This window comes from Cucumis melo, chromosome 12, assembly GCF_025177605.1.
Source record: "Cucumis melo cultivar AY chromosome 12, USDA_Cmelo_AY_1.0, whole genome shotgun sequence".
Classification (NCBI taxonomy): domain Eukaryota; kingdom Viridiplantae; phylum Streptophyta; class Magnoliopsida; order Cucurbitales; family Cucurbitaceae; genus Cucumis; species Cucumis melo.
The window spans coordinates 11,323-28,962 of record NC_066868.1 but is presented as its reverse complement, the minus strand read 5'-3'; the positions used below and the strand labels follow the sequence as shown (position 1 = coordinate 28,962).

General features: G+C 46.0%; 1 pseudogene; it reads left to right on the top strand.

Moving 5' to 3' along the window:
* The first annotated feature begins 14,192 nt into the window (after positions 1-14,192).
* On the top strand, positions 14,193-15,973 carry LOC127144378 (60S ribosomal protein L2, mitochondrial-like; annotated as a pseudogene).
* The last annotated feature ends 1,667 nt before the right edge of the window (positions 15,974-17,640 follow it).

Genomic DNA, 17,640 nt, shown 5'->3' with positions numbered 1-17,640 from the left:
GGATCCCACGGAGCGGGCTCGACCTTTAGAAGTAAGTAGGATCAGAAGCAGGAGCTTTCAGTAGTTCCCTCCGAGGAAGTAGGAGTGGGAGTGTAGGTTTCGAAAGTAGCAGTTGGAGCAGCTCTTTCTTCAGTCGCTTTACCGGAATCGGGATACCTAGGACACGCGCGTAGATAGAAGGAGAAGCCGCCCCGCTTGACTGAACCCAAGGACTGAGAGAATACCTATGAATTTCATCGTAGGTACGATTCTCCTTTAAGCACTCGACCCAAGAGGTTTTTTCTTACCCAAGCCGCTATCTGGTCTCAGCAGAAGGGGAAAGGAGGACGGGATCAGTAGAGTCAGAAAGAGGCTCAAGGTTAGACCAGAAGGAGAGAGAAAAAAGAAGATAAGCTCTGGAAGGAATCCATAAAAAAGTTGTAGAAGTTGAGATCAGAAGCTCTTATTCCCAAAACCCACTCCGCGGTCTTCAACACTCTTTGTCCTCTATTCATTGTGAACTTTTCATATCAACTCAACTTATTTCTTTCTCGGAGCTCAGCAGCTCTCAAGAGTTGTAGAAGGAGAGGAGCGATCAGATCCTCTTAAGGAGAGGGAGCCCCGGCCCCGGATAGAAGCGTCTATACTTAGTTGACTTACGAGGGTGGAATATCTCTCAGTTGAGGCAGCTAGTTAGTATTCTCAGTTTACGAGCGAGGACCCCTCCTCAGGACTAGAAATCCATTTAGCGAAGTTTCCAGATTTCTAATGGGCAATATTCTAATTTGAAGTGGAAGGCAACTCATATTACATTTTTCCTGCAACTTCGGATATTGATGGTGAGTCAGAAACATTGACTATGGAGGGAGGTTCAAAGTTCTAATGGATAGTCCTCCGGACTCTTAAGGCTCAATGCAATATGAGTGATTCATATTTTCAGGTTAAATCAAAGCTCCAGATGAGTTGACGAGACTTCCAGGATAGAAGGCCTAAGAGGTTAATATGGATAGGACTGAGGTCTTAAGACTCCTTTCTATTTAAGGATAAAGAAGTCAAGAGGACGGAGGACGGGGGTGAGGCTCAAAGAATTTGAGTTCTGATAAAAGAAGAAAGTCAAGATAAAGCCTACCATCCGTTGATGAGAAGGCTTTGATAGGGGAATAGGACACACCAAGACCAAGAATACGAGGTATGATCAATCAATATGGGGCGTGGAAAGGCCACTATAAGGTTCTTTTCCTTCCCAGGGGAAAGAAAGACAGGGAACTGAAAAAGCATCTTTCGTGGTTGAGTGCTTGGCTCCCTATCGCATGATAAGAAGAAGGCTCTGTAGGATTTGAACCTACTCAGACCGAGGTAAGAGCGCTGAAAGTAGATAGGACTAGAAAGGAAGGATAAGAACCTTTGATTGACGAAGGAAAAAAATAATGGATTTCTAGGAAATGAAACTACCACGGACCGGTGCCATAAGACAGGCGCAAAGAATATTGCGAGAAGATTGAGAAAGAATATTGAACTTTCTTTCCAAACCTAAAAAAAGGACTATTAGCCTATCCAATCCCCTATTTGAGAACTGATGAGAATGGAACTGAAACTTCCAATCAAAGTCCTCCCCTTCTTATGCTCCGCGGTTTGAATTGAAAGGAAGAAAATTTCCCCGTCCGAAGGACAGACAGGCCCAAAGAATATTGCGAGGACTTCGGACCTGTTACGCCCTTCTTTCGCAAATTCTTTGCGCTCCTTCTACGTCGGCTAATATATAGGATGAAAGTAGAAAGAAGATGAATGAAATGCCCCTACCCGAGAATAATCAGAGATATTCTAGTCCGCTCCCTACTCTTTCCTCTCCTTGAGAGTCGAGCGGCTTCACACCTAGCCTTTTTGTTCTTTAAAGAGATCTGAGAACTCTGTCTTCTTTCTTCTTCAATTCCCGCTACCCCTACTGAAAATGAGTGATAGCTTGACTCAAGCGAAGCGGAAAGAAGCTTTCTTTGCTCCGCGCCCTACTTAATAGTGATAGCGCTAGTCCCTCTTTTCTCCTTGTTCATTGACTTTCTGACTCAAGACTAGGTCGAGCGGATCCATATCGGCAGCTTCGCTCCTATTCTGATTGGTCGGGTTAGCCTATTCACACCTTTTTTTGGGATAGCTTAGCTGCAAGACCTCTCCTTCTTTTACTCACTTCTCCTAAAAAAATGGAAGAACTGATCATGCTACCGGTCCGTGGTAGTTTAATTCCCTTCTCCCCGCCCCCTCTCCCTATGGTCTCGCATATTCTAAGCTTTACGAGCTGCTTTACAGTCGTTCTACCCTCTCGCTTCGGTAAGAGATCAGACTTTCTCATAGTACTTCCGCAACTTAGAATACGAACTTCGAGCTGACTCTGGATGGAACTCATGAAAGAAGATCGGCAACAGATTCTTAGTTCTTAGTCGGCCGATCTCTTATCTTAATTAAGGAGCTTCGTACCGACTAAAAAAGGGAAAGAAGGTCCGGACTAGCTTAATTAGGCTTATTCCGACGACCCAACTGAGGCTTCGGCAAGAGATGAGGACTCTTCGGAAAGATGACTCTTGGTCTAAGAATGAAATACCAGATAAGTCCGTCTCTCTTATTTATGGAAAGCTGCATCGATCCGCGCCCTTGCTTCTGAGTGATCTGACTGACGAACTTGTCCCTTTCTGCTTTGAGTTACCTTGCCGATGAGGTTACCGAGTCAACTCCAACTAAGCGGCTCTTTCTCCTTTTCATGCCCCTACTTCAGATGTGCAAATGTACAAGGTTAGAATACGCTTTCCCCTTGTTCATTGAGGCGGTGTAGAAGGTTAGGAGTGCAACGGTCTCCATCATGCGAGTATAAAGGCTTTCCCTATTTGAGAGGGGAAGGAATGAAAGAATACCAACGAGCTCTAGACTACGCGTAACTTATCTCATCAAAGAGAAAGACAGGGACAAGAGCAAGGGGAATACTCAACCTCTATCTGAGTGTCGGGGCGAGCAGCTTTCCTATAACCCTTTTTTCTGCGATCCTCGTATCCTTCTTCTATTTCATTTCATATGAAACCTACTTAGTCCGTGGGTTAGCTTCTTTTATCCTATAATCAGCGGAGCGGCTTAGAACCTTTCCCCTCGCTTCGCTTCGCCCCTCTCCTTCCCCTTTCAGAGTCGAACCTTTCAGCCGATCCTTCTAATGCTCACTCTGATTCTAGAAAAGAATACCGCGGAGTGGCTTTCACGTCAGAGTATCCATGTAGAGAGTTCGCGAGTTCGCGCGCTAGTCCTACTCTCATTCCGATTCTTGAATGAAACTCGGCCGGTGGCTTAGTAGTAATCCTCCTATTTCATGTGATAGCCTTTCCCATATTAAGCTACGGTGGACCAGCAACCTATCCTTCTCATACTCACTTAGAAAAGAAATGGAAGAACGGACTCACTTCCCTTCTCAAATTCTTTGAACCTCTTTCAGTTGAGATCCGGAACTCAGACTCAGCAGCAAGAGGAGAGCTACTCAATCAGGGGGAGCTTCCTCTTCTTGCTTTCAGTTACCTATGAAGTAGAATAAGTCGTACCGAGAACCCTATTTTGATCTCTTCTTTCCAGTCTACCCTACCCGCAGCACCCAAGTCTTCCTCTTCAACATAAACTGAGACGGATGACTCTTTCACTCCCCCGATTGGGAATGAAGTGACTCATGCGAAGTCTAAGTCTCTCTCTTGCAAACTAATAGTCCAACTCACGGAAACAAGACTGATGAATTCTTCGTCCGACCCCCCTACTAAGGAAGACTGAGGCCCCTACCGCTTTCTGCTTGCTTTCCTCTTTCTCCTCTTGTTGGAACTTCTGCCCTTTGATAATGGAAGAGAATAATCACTTCTCCTTAGTCCTTTTTTTTTTTGACTTCTTTCTCCTCTCTTTCTCCGGACCAGAAACTAGAACTCTCATCAAAGTCTGTTCATTTCTTTGATAGGCTTTCTTCTTGAATTGCGTTTTCCCGTCTTTTTTCTTGCAAAATGGTCCTTTTTCTCATCTTTCTATTTAACGATAATAGAGTTCAAAATCAGGCATTTGACTTGAAAAGTTGCTACTTTATAGGCCCAAAACCTAGCTTTTTCTTCATTTGAGCTAAGAAAAAGAAGAAAAAACATATGTCAAAATCAGTCAAAAAAGATCTTTTCTCATTAGATAAGATCAGTCTAAAAACTAAGAAAATGCAAGAACCGAGAAATTGCCAAGTTTTCAAGGATGAGTTGATCTCAGAGAATTTGCTTAAGACATGAATTCTTTAATTGTTCAGTCGGGTCAGCTGAAAGGCTCGATGAAATTGACCCACGGAGCGGTAGGGGAAGAAGGCAGACCCATACCTTGGAGTCAGTTGACAAAGCTGGTTCCGGAAACACTCTGATAAGTAAGGAAGAAAGCGTCAACCTCGAGGTTTCGGTTTCATAGCCGTACTCATTCCATATGTTAACCTTTCACCTCGGCACCTGGCTGGGATAAGCAGGCTCAAACCCTTGATCTTTCTCATTCAAGGCACACCGGTCCAGATTCCTTTGTTCTTTCTCCCTTAACCTTTGGCCTCTTCCTCAACCTAAACGGTCTCGACTTCATTCCTCAACGGTTGGGTAATTTCCTGGCTTTTGTCTGATTCTTTTTTCAGCAAATACTCAGTTTGAATCCGTCCGAAGGACTCCTCCGGACTCCTACTACGGGAGCGCACACCTTCGAAAGGGATTCCTCGGTCTCTTCTTTGACCTTTATTTCTTTGTGGCTCGGTAGCCCCCAATGGGGAATGGAGAATGGGGAAGAGGAGCTTCAGACTAAGCCGGTAGGCCGGCCGGAAGGAAGACGATTCGGAGCATTCAATCTCGTCTGATCGTCTGATTCTCTTAAGAAGGAAGACGATTCGGAAGACGATTCCATATCGTCTGATCGTCTGATTCTCTGACTTTGACCCCCTATTGTGAATTTGAGCTAAGAAAAAGATAAGAAGAGAATCTTTGAGGTGCATATGGATTTCTTAATTTGAAGGGCTCCTGAACAGTGGCAGAATAAGGAATGAGCTTGAAACTCCTAACGGAGCCTCTCCTATATCTGAAACTACGAGTACCTTCGCACCTTTCAGCTTGAATCTTGGACTCCTTTCAGTCGAGCCTTGTTCTTTCTCTTTCTTCAGTAGAAGTCGATCTTTCTGCTTCTGAGGAGAGGTGGAGGAGTCAGGCTCAACCCTGTTTACGAGAAAGAGTCAGACTGAGAGTTCGTATTCTCATATTCTCTCAAGTCTTTCGTTAGTAATGGGGGCGCAGTGGTAAGCTAAGAGGAGGTTCTCATCCTTCCGTCCCTGTCTCATAGGAAAGAGAGTGGGGTCGGCCGCCTCTCCGGCTCGAGTGCTTCCTCATACTTCTGGTTCGTACCTCACACTACTACCATGAATCTGTGAATTCACGTCCAAGAATGAATTAACTAAGGAGAATCCCAAACTCATTCACTCAAGATGCGATTCCTTTCATTCTCATTTCGTACAATGCATGAACTTGTTAACGAAAGAGACGAACTGGAACCTACTCTTTGTCAGAAAAAGTGAAAGGTAAAGGAAGTCAATGAACAAGGGAGAAGAAGTCGATTTGCGCTCCTCTTCATTAATAGTCGCTTCGAAATAGAATATTCTTTGAACCAGCCGGTCGGTCCGGAGGTTATGAAATAGCTCGACTGAAAGGTGCGAAGCAGCAGAGTTGGAGCTTCTTTCCCGGCCTCCTTTCATGAATTAGGGTCTTTCTTTGTTTCCGAAGAAAAGGGAACAAGAAGAGGAACAAAGGCTATATTCCATAAATCTTTGTGGATCAAAAATCAGTCAAGAGGGTCCCAGGAAAGGAAACTGAAGGGGTCCAGATGAGTCAGAAACATTGACACCTGGACGGAGGACTCATATAACAATGTGGCCCCACTCCTAGGTTAGGCCTGACGACGATCCGGAATCCGAATCTGTGGATTAGTGGAAAATGTTCAGCCATGTGAGCTCGGTAGCAGTAGTGGTGGTTGAAGGAGAGGATGTCTCATCCCTTCTTTCAGGTTTCGCTGCTGCTCTTGCTTCTTAGAAAGATCTTTTCTTTCACAGCCCCATTCAATCTTTCCTTCCTCCCACTGGCAAAAGCAAGGGCAAGGGTACTAAGGATGTCTCACAAGACGCGAAGGACCCAACCGAGAAGACGAGGTGGTGTGGGCAAAGGAAGCCGCTGTATAAGAAGGTCCGGAATACGAGGGTATCAGATAGGGAAGAGGAAGAAATGCTATCCCAATCAAAGAGTAAGTTGATGTCCCCGTTTCAGCCGCCCACTACGCGGTTCCTTACGTTATTGGAAAAGAAAGTGGCTTCTCACTAGCAGCGGGGATTCTCACCATTGAGCTTCTTGAGACCCATCCAAATTCAATTCTGACTTTCAGTTAATGGCATCAAAATAGATCAATGAATGAGTAGTAACGTGAGCTTTCTGACTTCTTTCCCCTTGTTCCTTCTCAATATTCTTTGAGCCTCCGCTGCTTGGATCTGCTTGGAGCGATAGCTACCCTGTAGCGGAGCGACTGATTCATACATACAGTTTGAGAGCCCTTGCGCCTTGCTAGGCTGAAAATGTGAAGGTAGAAGCCACCGCTACGCGGAGCGGAGCTGAAAGAAAGGTTGAAGCGCTACGTGGATCACTGAAATCATCTTCTCATTCACGTCCAATTCAAAGAATGAAAACCAAAGAAAAGAATGATCGAAGCGACTGAAAGTTAAGGAATTCTCCCTGACTGAAAAGTGGTTTGCTCTCCTTATCAGTCGAGCCCTTTCTTTTTTGAAATAACTCGACTCAAAATTCTAAGGAGAGGGTCAAGGCCCTCAATCAAAGAACTCGACTGAGGTTAGGAAGGAGAGGGTCAAAGCCCTCAAGAAAAAAGAAGGACTTATCCCTTATTAGGATCAAAGAATTTGAGGAAATGGAATATGAACCTCTCACCTGGACCCAGCCGTAGGCTGATTATTGACGCTAGGAGCAATTTGCGAAAAACCACTCAATCCGAAGGAGGGTCAAAGCCCTCAATCAAAAAGAAAGAGAAGGAGTTCTATAGGATTTATGGTTTAACAAGAAGTTAGGTTCACGGATGATTAATCCTCAACTTCGAATTGTGCGAAAGAGTGAGATGGCTCTCGAAGTGCGGCTTGCCTCCCATATGGCCCTGAGTGATATTGAGTGATTTATTCCCGTTCTAGATCCGTTGGAATGGCAGTCCTAAAATCACCCCAGTTCTCTCTTTGAAAATAGAAAGTAGAGAAGGGTCAGCGCCGGAAGTCGCAGGAGCTGCAGTTGAGGATGAAAGGTAACTGAACTCAGAAGAATAGGGTTGGGGGTAGGGTATCTCTCTCCTGGAAGGTTCTAAGCCGGTCGCCTCATCCGTAGCAGTTGTTGTTCTTCCTCTTTCATCAGTTGTAGTTTCATGAGTCACTGAAAGAAAAGTAGAGCGGGAATCAGTCTTCCTATGCTCCACCAGGCAAGGCAGGAGCAGGTAGGTTCTCATACGACTGATAATCAGTATGGGGGTCCGTAGACCAATGCAATGTAGAAGCTTAAAGCTAGCACTATTCCCGAGAGAGGATACTCTGATGCTTTTTTTCTTATCATAAGAGGGCAAGATAGCTGCCTCGAAAGAAAAGAGTTCGCACCGTCCTTTAGAAGAAAGTCTCTCCAGGTTCGCCTATCCTCCTTCTACGTCCGACTATCCGATGATGAAAGTGGAATAAAGAAGTTCACTCATTATGAAAGAGAGAATTTACGGGAATGTAGAAGGAATGAAATACCGGTACGTGCTAGTTTAATTCCCGGTCGCTCCCAATCTTTCTTTCGCTATGAACCTAGAGTGATGAAACTTGGATGGGAATGCCTCCGCCCTGCCTGATCCATCTGATGCGCCCTGCTCTTCTTGGAATGGGATGGAAGGCTTTACCCCTTTGCACGTAAAGGCTTTGAACCCTCCTTTCGACTAAGAAAGGAGTTGGGACACATAAAAGTCAATGAAAAGAGGAAATACGCCTTGATATTTGCCTTGGCTTTGAGATCTCCCTACCAAGAAATCCACTCCACGCACCCCAGACCAATAAGGAATTCTTGATTCAATCTAATTAGCGGTTAGGATGAGGCTGAGGCTGCCTATTTACCTAGCTGGTCTCACATGCGGATCGGAAAAGGAAGAAGGCTGATTCCCACTCCTCAGTAAAGCCTATCGACCCGATTACTTGCCGATTTCCAAAAATGGACAGTGTATGAAATCAGAGGAAATGGAGACATGGTCCGGGGCATTCGGCGTCTCGACTTTCTTGCTTCATACGGGAGAGTAATCTTTTTAATTTCAGAGTCAGTCATCAAAATGGTAACCGAGTGAGAGATGGAGAATTTCTCATGAACGAAATTCATGAGTGAATTAACAAGGAAAAAGCAGCAAGACCAAGGGCTCGGTGGAATACCTTTCTGTGAACGGCCGCTGACTCTCCTCACCGGCCGCATTGATCCATACTCTATTAGTGAGTTCGCGCTTGATCATAACCTATCCAACTCCGGATGTGCCAGCCGACCGATTCCTATTATGAAAGAGGCTCTTCCTTGCCCCAATGCGCATTCACACCCTTACCCTTCTCTTTTCATGGATTTGGGTTGCACACATCCCTCCAAAAAAGGGGACATTCCTGAGTGAAAGAAGGCTACTCGAGTTTCGGCGCGACGAGAGGCCTTTGGTTTGGGGTTTGAGTTACTTTCTACCTCGTGTCCACTTCCCAGAGTTTCCGATTTTCTTTGGAATGGGGATGTGAATTCAGAATAGACGCGCTTTGCTTGAAGAAGATAATGGTTCAACCACAACAAAAGAAAGAAAAAGAGATCCCTTCCACTGTGTCAACTACCCGGTAGCGGGCCTCTGTCTGCTCAGACGGATTTGCTGGAGAGACTCGGCGCACTTCCCGGTAGAAAAAGAGTCAGAGAAAGGAGCAAAGAATTTGCGTGGATGGATAGGGAATAGAGTTTCAGGTCTGAGGATCTCATTCATTCAAGAGAAAGCTCGGACTCAAGTACTCCCCTATTTATGCCTTCTTCTGCCGATCTCAGTTACGAACCTAGGGTTAGCCATGCGCGGCCTGTCTACTTTCTTGCTCTCCTTCCGTCTGCCTCCCGATGTCTTTTCATCCGTAATCAATCTCAAATAGAGAGGGGATGGTACGAGTTCAGCCTTTTATTAATGAAAAAGGGAATGAAGAATCTCCGCAGGCTGAGGCGAGAGGTGGAATTGCGTGAATGAGGAGACCGGAAGCTCCCGATTCTCCGAGTATGATGATAGTCTGAAGTGGGTTCCAGAGTTCAGGAGAGACGGAGCGGTCTAAGTTCCGATAGCGAATTACTTGACTCTGAAGATGGCGAGATTGACTGAGAGAGGGGAACCGATTCGGAGAAAGAAGAAGGATGGCATGAGGATAGTCAGATTGATAATAGGATTTCCTCATCATCAAAAGGGAGACGCAGTCTCGATAGCGAATTACTTGACTGGATGGAGGGCCCCCCCAACTCAAGGACGAAGAATGGATCCCTTTCGGTAAAGAGGATAGGAATCTGTCTCGGCACCATCTTTTTAGTAGGCTCTTGGGCCAGACGATGTGGCTGCTGAGCATCTTCTTTTGAGTTGGGGAAGTTTCAGAACTAGCGCTTTAGTTGATTCGCTTTTAAGCACAAAGCTCAGATTTTTCTATCTGATGAACGAGTAGGATGAATAAGCAAAATCCTATAATAATCAGTTCTGGGACACGGGCGAACTAAAAGCGAGAACTCCCTTTCATTAAGATATGGATGATATGGATAAAGAACAATTCAAAGAATCAATGAACAAGGGCCAAAGGCTCAAAGAAAACAAAGGTCCAGGTGACTCATTCATGGAACTAATATTGTCCTTTTGACCTCCTCCACCTCTTTGATCCACAGATGAATATGGAAGAGGTTCATATGGATTTCAGACGACTGAGGACGGACTTCGGACCACTCAAACTTCCGCCTCAATGAACAAGGGAAGGAGTTGAATGGAATATATATTAGCTCTTTTATCCAGAGATGAATATGGATATAAACAAGTCCTTCGGACCAAAAAATAGCCGAAAGGAACAAAAAAAAGGATCTGTTCGCATATGCTTAAGACATGCAAGTCGAGCTGTGATTCACTAAGAGACACGCGTCAAAACCAGGCATCCAATCGGCAGCCTTGGGAGACCTCACCTCCTGGGTGTGTGGAGTTTGCTGGTTCAGTTCCTGGGTTGGTTTGGATGGCCCGTTGCAGCTAAAGAAAGGGAGGAAGGAGAAATTGCCGTTATCAGCTTCCCCAGGGGGAAGGTCTTCGTCAAAGGTTTATCCTTGATAGTCGTATTTTCAAGCGCTCTTAGTTCAGTTCGAGTAGAACGTGGGTCTCCAAAACCCGAGGTCGTAGGTTCAAATCCTACAGAGCGTGATGGAGTTCTTTCAGCTGAAGTAGAAAGATCGATCGTAAATGAGCCTCATCTATATAAGGCCTCTCGCCTTCCTCTTTTTAGACAATTGTATGCTCGTAAACTAAGTCGATCTCCTCAGCCGAAATCAGGCTTCAACTTTCTCGCGCCTCTACCTCTATGGGATAGACTGATCTTTTGCCTCCAGGATGATTCCCTTTCCCATGTCCCCTAACCGGATAGCTGCACCTGTGCCACTAGGGTTAGCTGCTTCTTGTAGTATTGGGTCTTCCTTTTCTGCCGATTCCTCTGATTCAAGATCTCCTACTCTAAAGCAATTCAAAGAAGTACTTCTTTCTTGTTTTCTTACTCGACCCTCTTACGTCCGCAACGGGAGAAGACTTTCTTCTTATTAAGAAGGAAAGGGGTTAGCTCATACCTATCTAACACGGATTCCGATCCCCTACTCAATCAGGATCTTACACGGCGGCAGCCACTGATGACTGACTCATGAAGAAAGGGAATAACGAAAGACAGATACCGAATTCAAAGTCCGGGTCAATGAAAGAAGGTCTAGCTCTTCCAACTTCCTCCTTCTTATCATACTTCTTCCTCTTTCTGTGATTAATGAAATGAAACTCCATATCCGAAAATGAGTTCTTGCATCCAGCAAGAGCGAATACTCACTCTTCCGCGACGGATGCCTCTGACTCTCCAGGTCCCGCTTACTCACTTCCGATTTCAAAGATTGCATTCTCATACTGAATAACGAAAGACCAAGTCTTTCCTTATTTATGTTTGAGTAGGTTCCTTGCCTCCAGCACGACTGATCAGTCGCTTCTCCAAATTCTTTGACTTAGAAAACAAAGGCTCGACTGAAAGGAGAGAAGCAAAGTCAACTCAAAAATTCAGTCGCTTCTCTCATTCTTCTCAACTCCTACGGAGCGCGTAGAAGGAGTCATTCAATTCCACTCAAATAGCTCAAAACAATAGGGTGCGAAGGTACTCTACGTTTGAAATAGAGCGAAGGTACTCGACTGAGGTTAGGAAGGAGAGGAGCGAAGGTACTCGTAGAAAAAAATATAGGTTCAGAGCGAAGCAGAATCAAGCGTAGAAGGTTCAGAGCGAAGGTACTCGTAGAAAAAAAATATAGGTTCAGAGCGAAGGTACTCGTAGTTTGAAATGGAGCGAAGGTACTCGTAGTTTGAAATGGAGCGAAGCAGCTCGACTGATAAGGTTCAGAGCGGTTAGGAGCAAAGAATTTGCGAGTGAGGTTAGGAAGGCGGAGTAGGAGATTGATTCTTTGCTCCTTTTTAGGAGCGCAAGTACAGAAATGGAATATTTCAAAGAGGTTCCGGAGGTCAAAAGGACCGTAGCGGTCGAGTCTGAACTTTTTTTAGGCTCTGCTTCTTTGCTCCGGACGGTAGGCTTTCCTCTTTTTAGTAGGTGATAGGATCATAATATCTTTTATCAAGAATCCCGAACTAACTCATTGAAAAGAGGGAGGGAAGTAGCTCGACCATAGGAAGAGGGACTAGCTGAGTAAGCGCGAACTTCTTTTCTATCCCCCCCTTTTCCCCAGAATCAAGGGCAGACAAGCTAGGGCATTCGAATCGGCAGGCTTCCAGGTCAAATTCCCTCTTGAGTCAAGCAAGTCCACTGCCCAGCAGGAATCCTTCTTTTTCCTCTTTGGTTGGATCGGAAGTTGGGGCGAAGATGTATCGGATGGGTGGAGTCTGATCTTTCAAGGGCATTAGATGTTTAGGATAGGGCGGGCCCAGTTGAAGCCATCAAAATTCAATTCCTTCCGCCTCAATGGATCTGGCTTTCTCCTATGTATAGCAAGGCTGATTGATTCTTGGATTGACTCCCGTGACAAGAACTCTGATGACCTACGGATTCAAACCCCCTTTCATCTCCCCCATTTGAACATGATAGGATTCGCTAATTCAGAACGGAAGAGGGATTCATCTACCCCCACGTAGCGGGGAAGAGAGAGGGATGAAAGCAGGCAGGTTCGCTAATTCAGCCAGGAGCGGTCCCAGGATCAGGATCTCTTGGTTGAGGCGGAGGTCCCGGTGCGAGGTAAATCAAGGAGGCAGAGGCGCAGACCAGAGGCTGTGGTCTCTGATTTCTGTGGAAGAAGTAGTCCTTTCTTTTCTTGGCGCTCTTCCGCTTTTCATCTAAGCTCTGATGATTACTATGGTATATGAACAAGTCAACTCTACGGATGAGCAAGAAATCCTATAATGCAGGGTTCTGGGACAAAGACGAGAAAGGTAAAGGCCAAGGCCTCCAGCTAAAAGTAGGGTTTTTCACTCCCAAAGAATTCGACCACGAAAGCGATATCGGCGGATATGTACATGGAGCCATTATTCTGGTTGCGCAATGGAGCTACTTTCTTCATCAATTAGCAGCGAGACTTAAAGGAAGAGAGGTTGCCGGAGAAGAGCGAAGGAGTGGTATGTCTCCAATCCTCATGTCTGAAGTCAATCTTGTCTGATCCTTTTGTTCCGTGAAGACCCCACGGAGCGGTAAACCCCTCTTTGATCTTTACTAAAAACAAAGGTCCAGATTAGCTTAATTAGTGAATTTGGGACTCGTAGATAAATTCAGGTGCGAAGCAGCTCGACTAAGAAGGAGAAAGAAAAGGAGCGAAGGTACTCTACGAAAAAAATATAGGAGAGGAGCGAAGCCACTCGACTGAGGTTAGGAAGGTTCAGAGCGGTTAGGAGTTGAAAGGAGTGCAAGTTGACGCTAATTCAATTATAAAGAAGAAATCTATGAATAAAGGCTCAAAGAATTTGAGGGACGACTTCTCAGTCTTCTTCTTCTATCTCGTTCTACAACTCAGTCGACTCAATTTCATCTTTCCTTTCCAGTCTAGGCTTTTTTCTTAGAGCTGAGCATAGTCAGATTGATAATAGGATTTCCTCATCATCAAAACCATCTCACCTCTGATTTGAGAAGAAAACTTCCATGACGTATAGGGCCTTATACTAAGCATGCCTAAGAAATGGCGGAATTTGAGGCTCAAAGAATTTGAGAGAAGAAAGACAACTGAATATGAGCGAAAGCGGCTCGCCGACGATAGGGGGGAGAGGACCGACTGAATTTTGAATGCTTTGGGGGGGAGTGACTGAGTCCTTGGGGGAGCAATCCCTCTTTTTCTCTATCTGAAGCTGGAGGGTAGTGAGACTTCTAAGGGTGTGGGAACTCATTCCGCTTCTTTCTTCTGTTAACTCATTCCCTGCGTGGAACAATTACTTAATCTTCTCATTAAGACGGGAATGAAAACCAGAAGGAGTTCGCCTGAATTAAGGCACAAACCAATTCATTCTTGCAATGCATGAACATCGAATGAAAGTGCGAACCCGTTGACTCCTTTCGATTTCACGCTTTCCCACAGAAAAATATGGATAGTCCTTCGGACCCCGTCCGGACGCGTAGTTTTGATATTCTCTTTCTTCTCTTTCCTAATGGAAGACAACTCCTTCTCCGGCGTAGTGGGACCTTGTTCATTGATTCCATTGACTTTGATTCCGTTCGGATTGCTCGCCTTCTACGGACTCTTCAATACGTGATTTTTCTTGCGGGTATAAGTACCAACCAGAAAGAAGAAAGCCGTCCTCCGTCTCATTGATAAGGACATATTCATATATATTCAACTCCGGACTGGTCAGATTACGCTTTCGCTGCAGAAGTAGTAGAAAGTCAAGATCAGCCTATGATTCCCGTCAGGATAGTCATGTAAGAGCGAGAGCTGCTTTCTAGTTCAAGAGGGAGGACGATCAGAGTTGTCTTCCTTGTCGCCGTCATCTCTCTTATCTGAGTTCCTATATATATTCTACTCAATTGTTGAGTGTTGAGGAATGGGATTTGCCTTTATTCTTAAGGGGCGGCGGAAGAGAATGATTACGATCTCGACAAAGAGACAAAGCCAAGAGGGGGAGAGCACTTAGACAATTCACTTTGAGTACAGGGAAGTCCGCTGGTAGGAATTCCTCAGGGCGTATTACGGTTTTTCGCCTCGGGGGTGGATCGAAGCGATTGCAGCGAAGAATTGATCTGAAACGAAGCACTTCGTCTATGGGCATTGTGGAAAGAATCGAATATGACCCTAATCGTTCTTCTCGGATCCATCCAGTACGATGGATCGAGGGGGGTCCGCCAGAGGAAATGCAAGACTCAAGAGGAGTTCGCTCCTCAGCCTCAGATCCTCGAACCTACCACGACCACCATCCGCGGCCTATTTTCGTTCTCTTCCCCGCCCGGGAAGGTGGATCAAAGAAAGGTAGCTTCCTTCTCTCCTGGACGGATGGCGGCTTATGTAGTGGTCGGCCTTCCTACCACCAGGATGCCTCCTTGGTCGAAGAGCCCCGATACTAGTACTAGGAAGGGCGCAGGAAGCAAAAAAAACTTGCGCGAAGGACCTTTTCTTCTCCGCCTTCTCCTCTCAAAAGACCAAGGGAGAGACAGCATCCCTTTCCTTCGGTAGCTCTTTTGCTTTCCCAAGGGTAGCGGTAGCTGGGGCAAAGCCCGCTTTCTTCGCTCCGCGAATGAGAGAGAAAGTCAGAGGAAAAAAGACGTTCTCTCTTTGCGAGGTCCGAAAGTGGAGAACGCATAGCATTCTCTGGGCACATAGGATGAAAGGTAAAGCTGCCCTTTCTTGGCGGAGTTTTTAGGCGGCAAGAGACTTTAGGGCTTGTTGGAGGTGCTGAGCATAAGGAATCGGAAAGCAGAGAGGGATCAAGGTAGCTTACCTGCCAAGCCGATAGGCGAAGGGCCGAAGGATGGAGCGTGCAAAGTCAATCGTGTACCTGTCGTGTGACCCGTTGGTCCTAAGCAATGTCTTGCGCGAAGGGACCCACCTAGAAAAGCTCGCCTTTATGTTAGGGGGGGCACTAAAATGGAACTTCGATCGGATGCGGGTATCCAATCCCGCCGCTGAGATGTCAAGCGGATTCCTGGGCGTTGACGAATGGCCGGCCCACCTTTGACGTTAGAAGAGCAAAAGGCCCGGGGCATAGCTGGATGAACCAATGTGAATGAGTGTCAGCTTCGTGACCCGAAGACGATTGGTGCTGACCACACTAGGTGCTACCGTGGGTAGCAAGAGAGGCCAGGCGGGTGACAATTGAGAGGTTCTCACTGAGCTATTCCTAGTCACACGGGAAGAGAGGTCAAATGGCAAGGCCATACGCCCGTTTGGCTCCTCGCGGAGTATAGCTCACATCCAAACAAAGATCTGATTGGGGAACGGGGCAAGGCCCATGAAGCTCCGGCAGAAAGGGAAGGCCTGCCAGGCCGTATGCCCATGGGTGCAGGATTCTTCGAAAAAGCGCGGGCTGACTCGGAGACCTGGGACCTTGGCTTAGGAAGGAATGAAGGGGAGCTCTTCTCGCTTTCTCCGCCAGTGGCTTATGTAGTGGGAAGGCCGACGACTACACAGACTCTATACCAAGTCATGGAGCGATAGCGAAGGAGCGAGACCCATCAAAAAAAGAATATGATCTGACTTTCAGTAGGTTCGGAGGCAGAAAGGGAACAAGAGCGAGTGAACTTCTTTCATGAGATCTTCATTCTCTCCCTTGTTCATTGACTGCTCTTCTTCTTTGTTTAGAGGTGATAATAACTCAACTTATCTCTTTCGGGGAAGGAGGCATTCGAAAGCCCGACAAAGGCCTATGATATGCCCTCAAAAGAAAGTACGAAAAGAAGGAATTAAACTACCACGGACCGGTGTAGAAGTCACTTAGCCGTCTACAAAGGGAAAGGGCGTCGGTACGGAGTCACGTCAACTGTGGATATATACTAGTAGGTAGGCTAGTTGGAACTACGTCTGAAACTAGGCTAGTTGGAACTACGTCTGAAACTATGGTATGGACCGAGACTACACTAAGGAACAAGGAAGTCTCACAAAGAAGTCAAGGAACGAAGCTCTTTCTCTCTAGTTGGCAAGGCTTTTTTTTGTCTATTTAGAGAGAGGGGGCTTGAAGTTCTTAGGAAGAGCCGTAGGAGGCAGCTCACGTACGGTTCGGGAGCCGAGCCCCAGCACAGGGACTGAGGTCAACACTTATTTCATAGCCAGTCATAAATGTTCAGCGGGCAAGATGGTGATGAATTGCGATTGGTCCAAACCTTCGACCAGCGACTTATTGCGACCCGCCCAGAATGGCCATACATACTCAGACCTATTCACATCACACAGCGAAGAAAGGCCGAATAGAAGGGGGCACTGGCTGCTTCTTGGCCACGCCCCCCCCGCAACTAGATACGAGATACTTGATCGAAATTCTCAAATAGGAAATTGCATACCATTCGCCGATAGTAGTATATATAGGAAATGGGTACATGATAGAGAATCTCATCCAGGTCAAAGCGCAAAGCTGGCTCGAGCCGCAGGAACTTTTGCTAAAAGAATGAAGGACACCCCCTACACTCTCTCTTAGGCTTGTGCGGCTACCGCGGAGTGGGAAAGAAAGAGAAAGCCTATGATTCGAATTCCACTCAATCTTTCTGACTAGTTCTTTGTGTCTAGGCTTTCCTCCCGCCTCAATGAACAAGGGCTTCTCTTCCTTTCTGTATATATTGACTTCTTCTTTCCTCCGGTCTCTTTATTCAATGAGCTTTGATCCTTCACAGTCGCTTCGCTTCGCGCCTTGCCTCCGCTTTCTTCTGAAAGGGAAAGAGATCATGAAGATCGAATTCAGAGATCAAGATCTCTCTCTTTCTTCTTTCCTTGTTCATTGATCTTTCTCTTAAGCCCACGTAGGGGTCAAGCTTCTTCTCTCCACTTCCTTTCCTTGCTTCTATCCTTTCCACTCCTACAGATAGGCTTTCTATGGAACTCAATCTTTCTTCCTTTCACTCAAAATTCTTTGAGCCTGGTGTCAATGTTTCTGACTCCTTCGGACGGCTTCAAACCTTGAACTTCATCTTCCTTTAAGCCCTTTTAGTAGGTTCAGAATCCAATGGCCCTTGTCAAAGAAAAGAAAATACGGACAATAAAGAGGAAGACTGAAAGTTGACTTTCACCTTGAGGAGTCTGAAGAGCAAGGACAAATGGTTCTGATAGAGAAAAAAAGATCGAGACCTAGATGAGAGCAGGACAAAGAAAGACCAAAGGCAAGATTCAGCACTCTAATTGGATACGCCAACCAGCACTCACTATA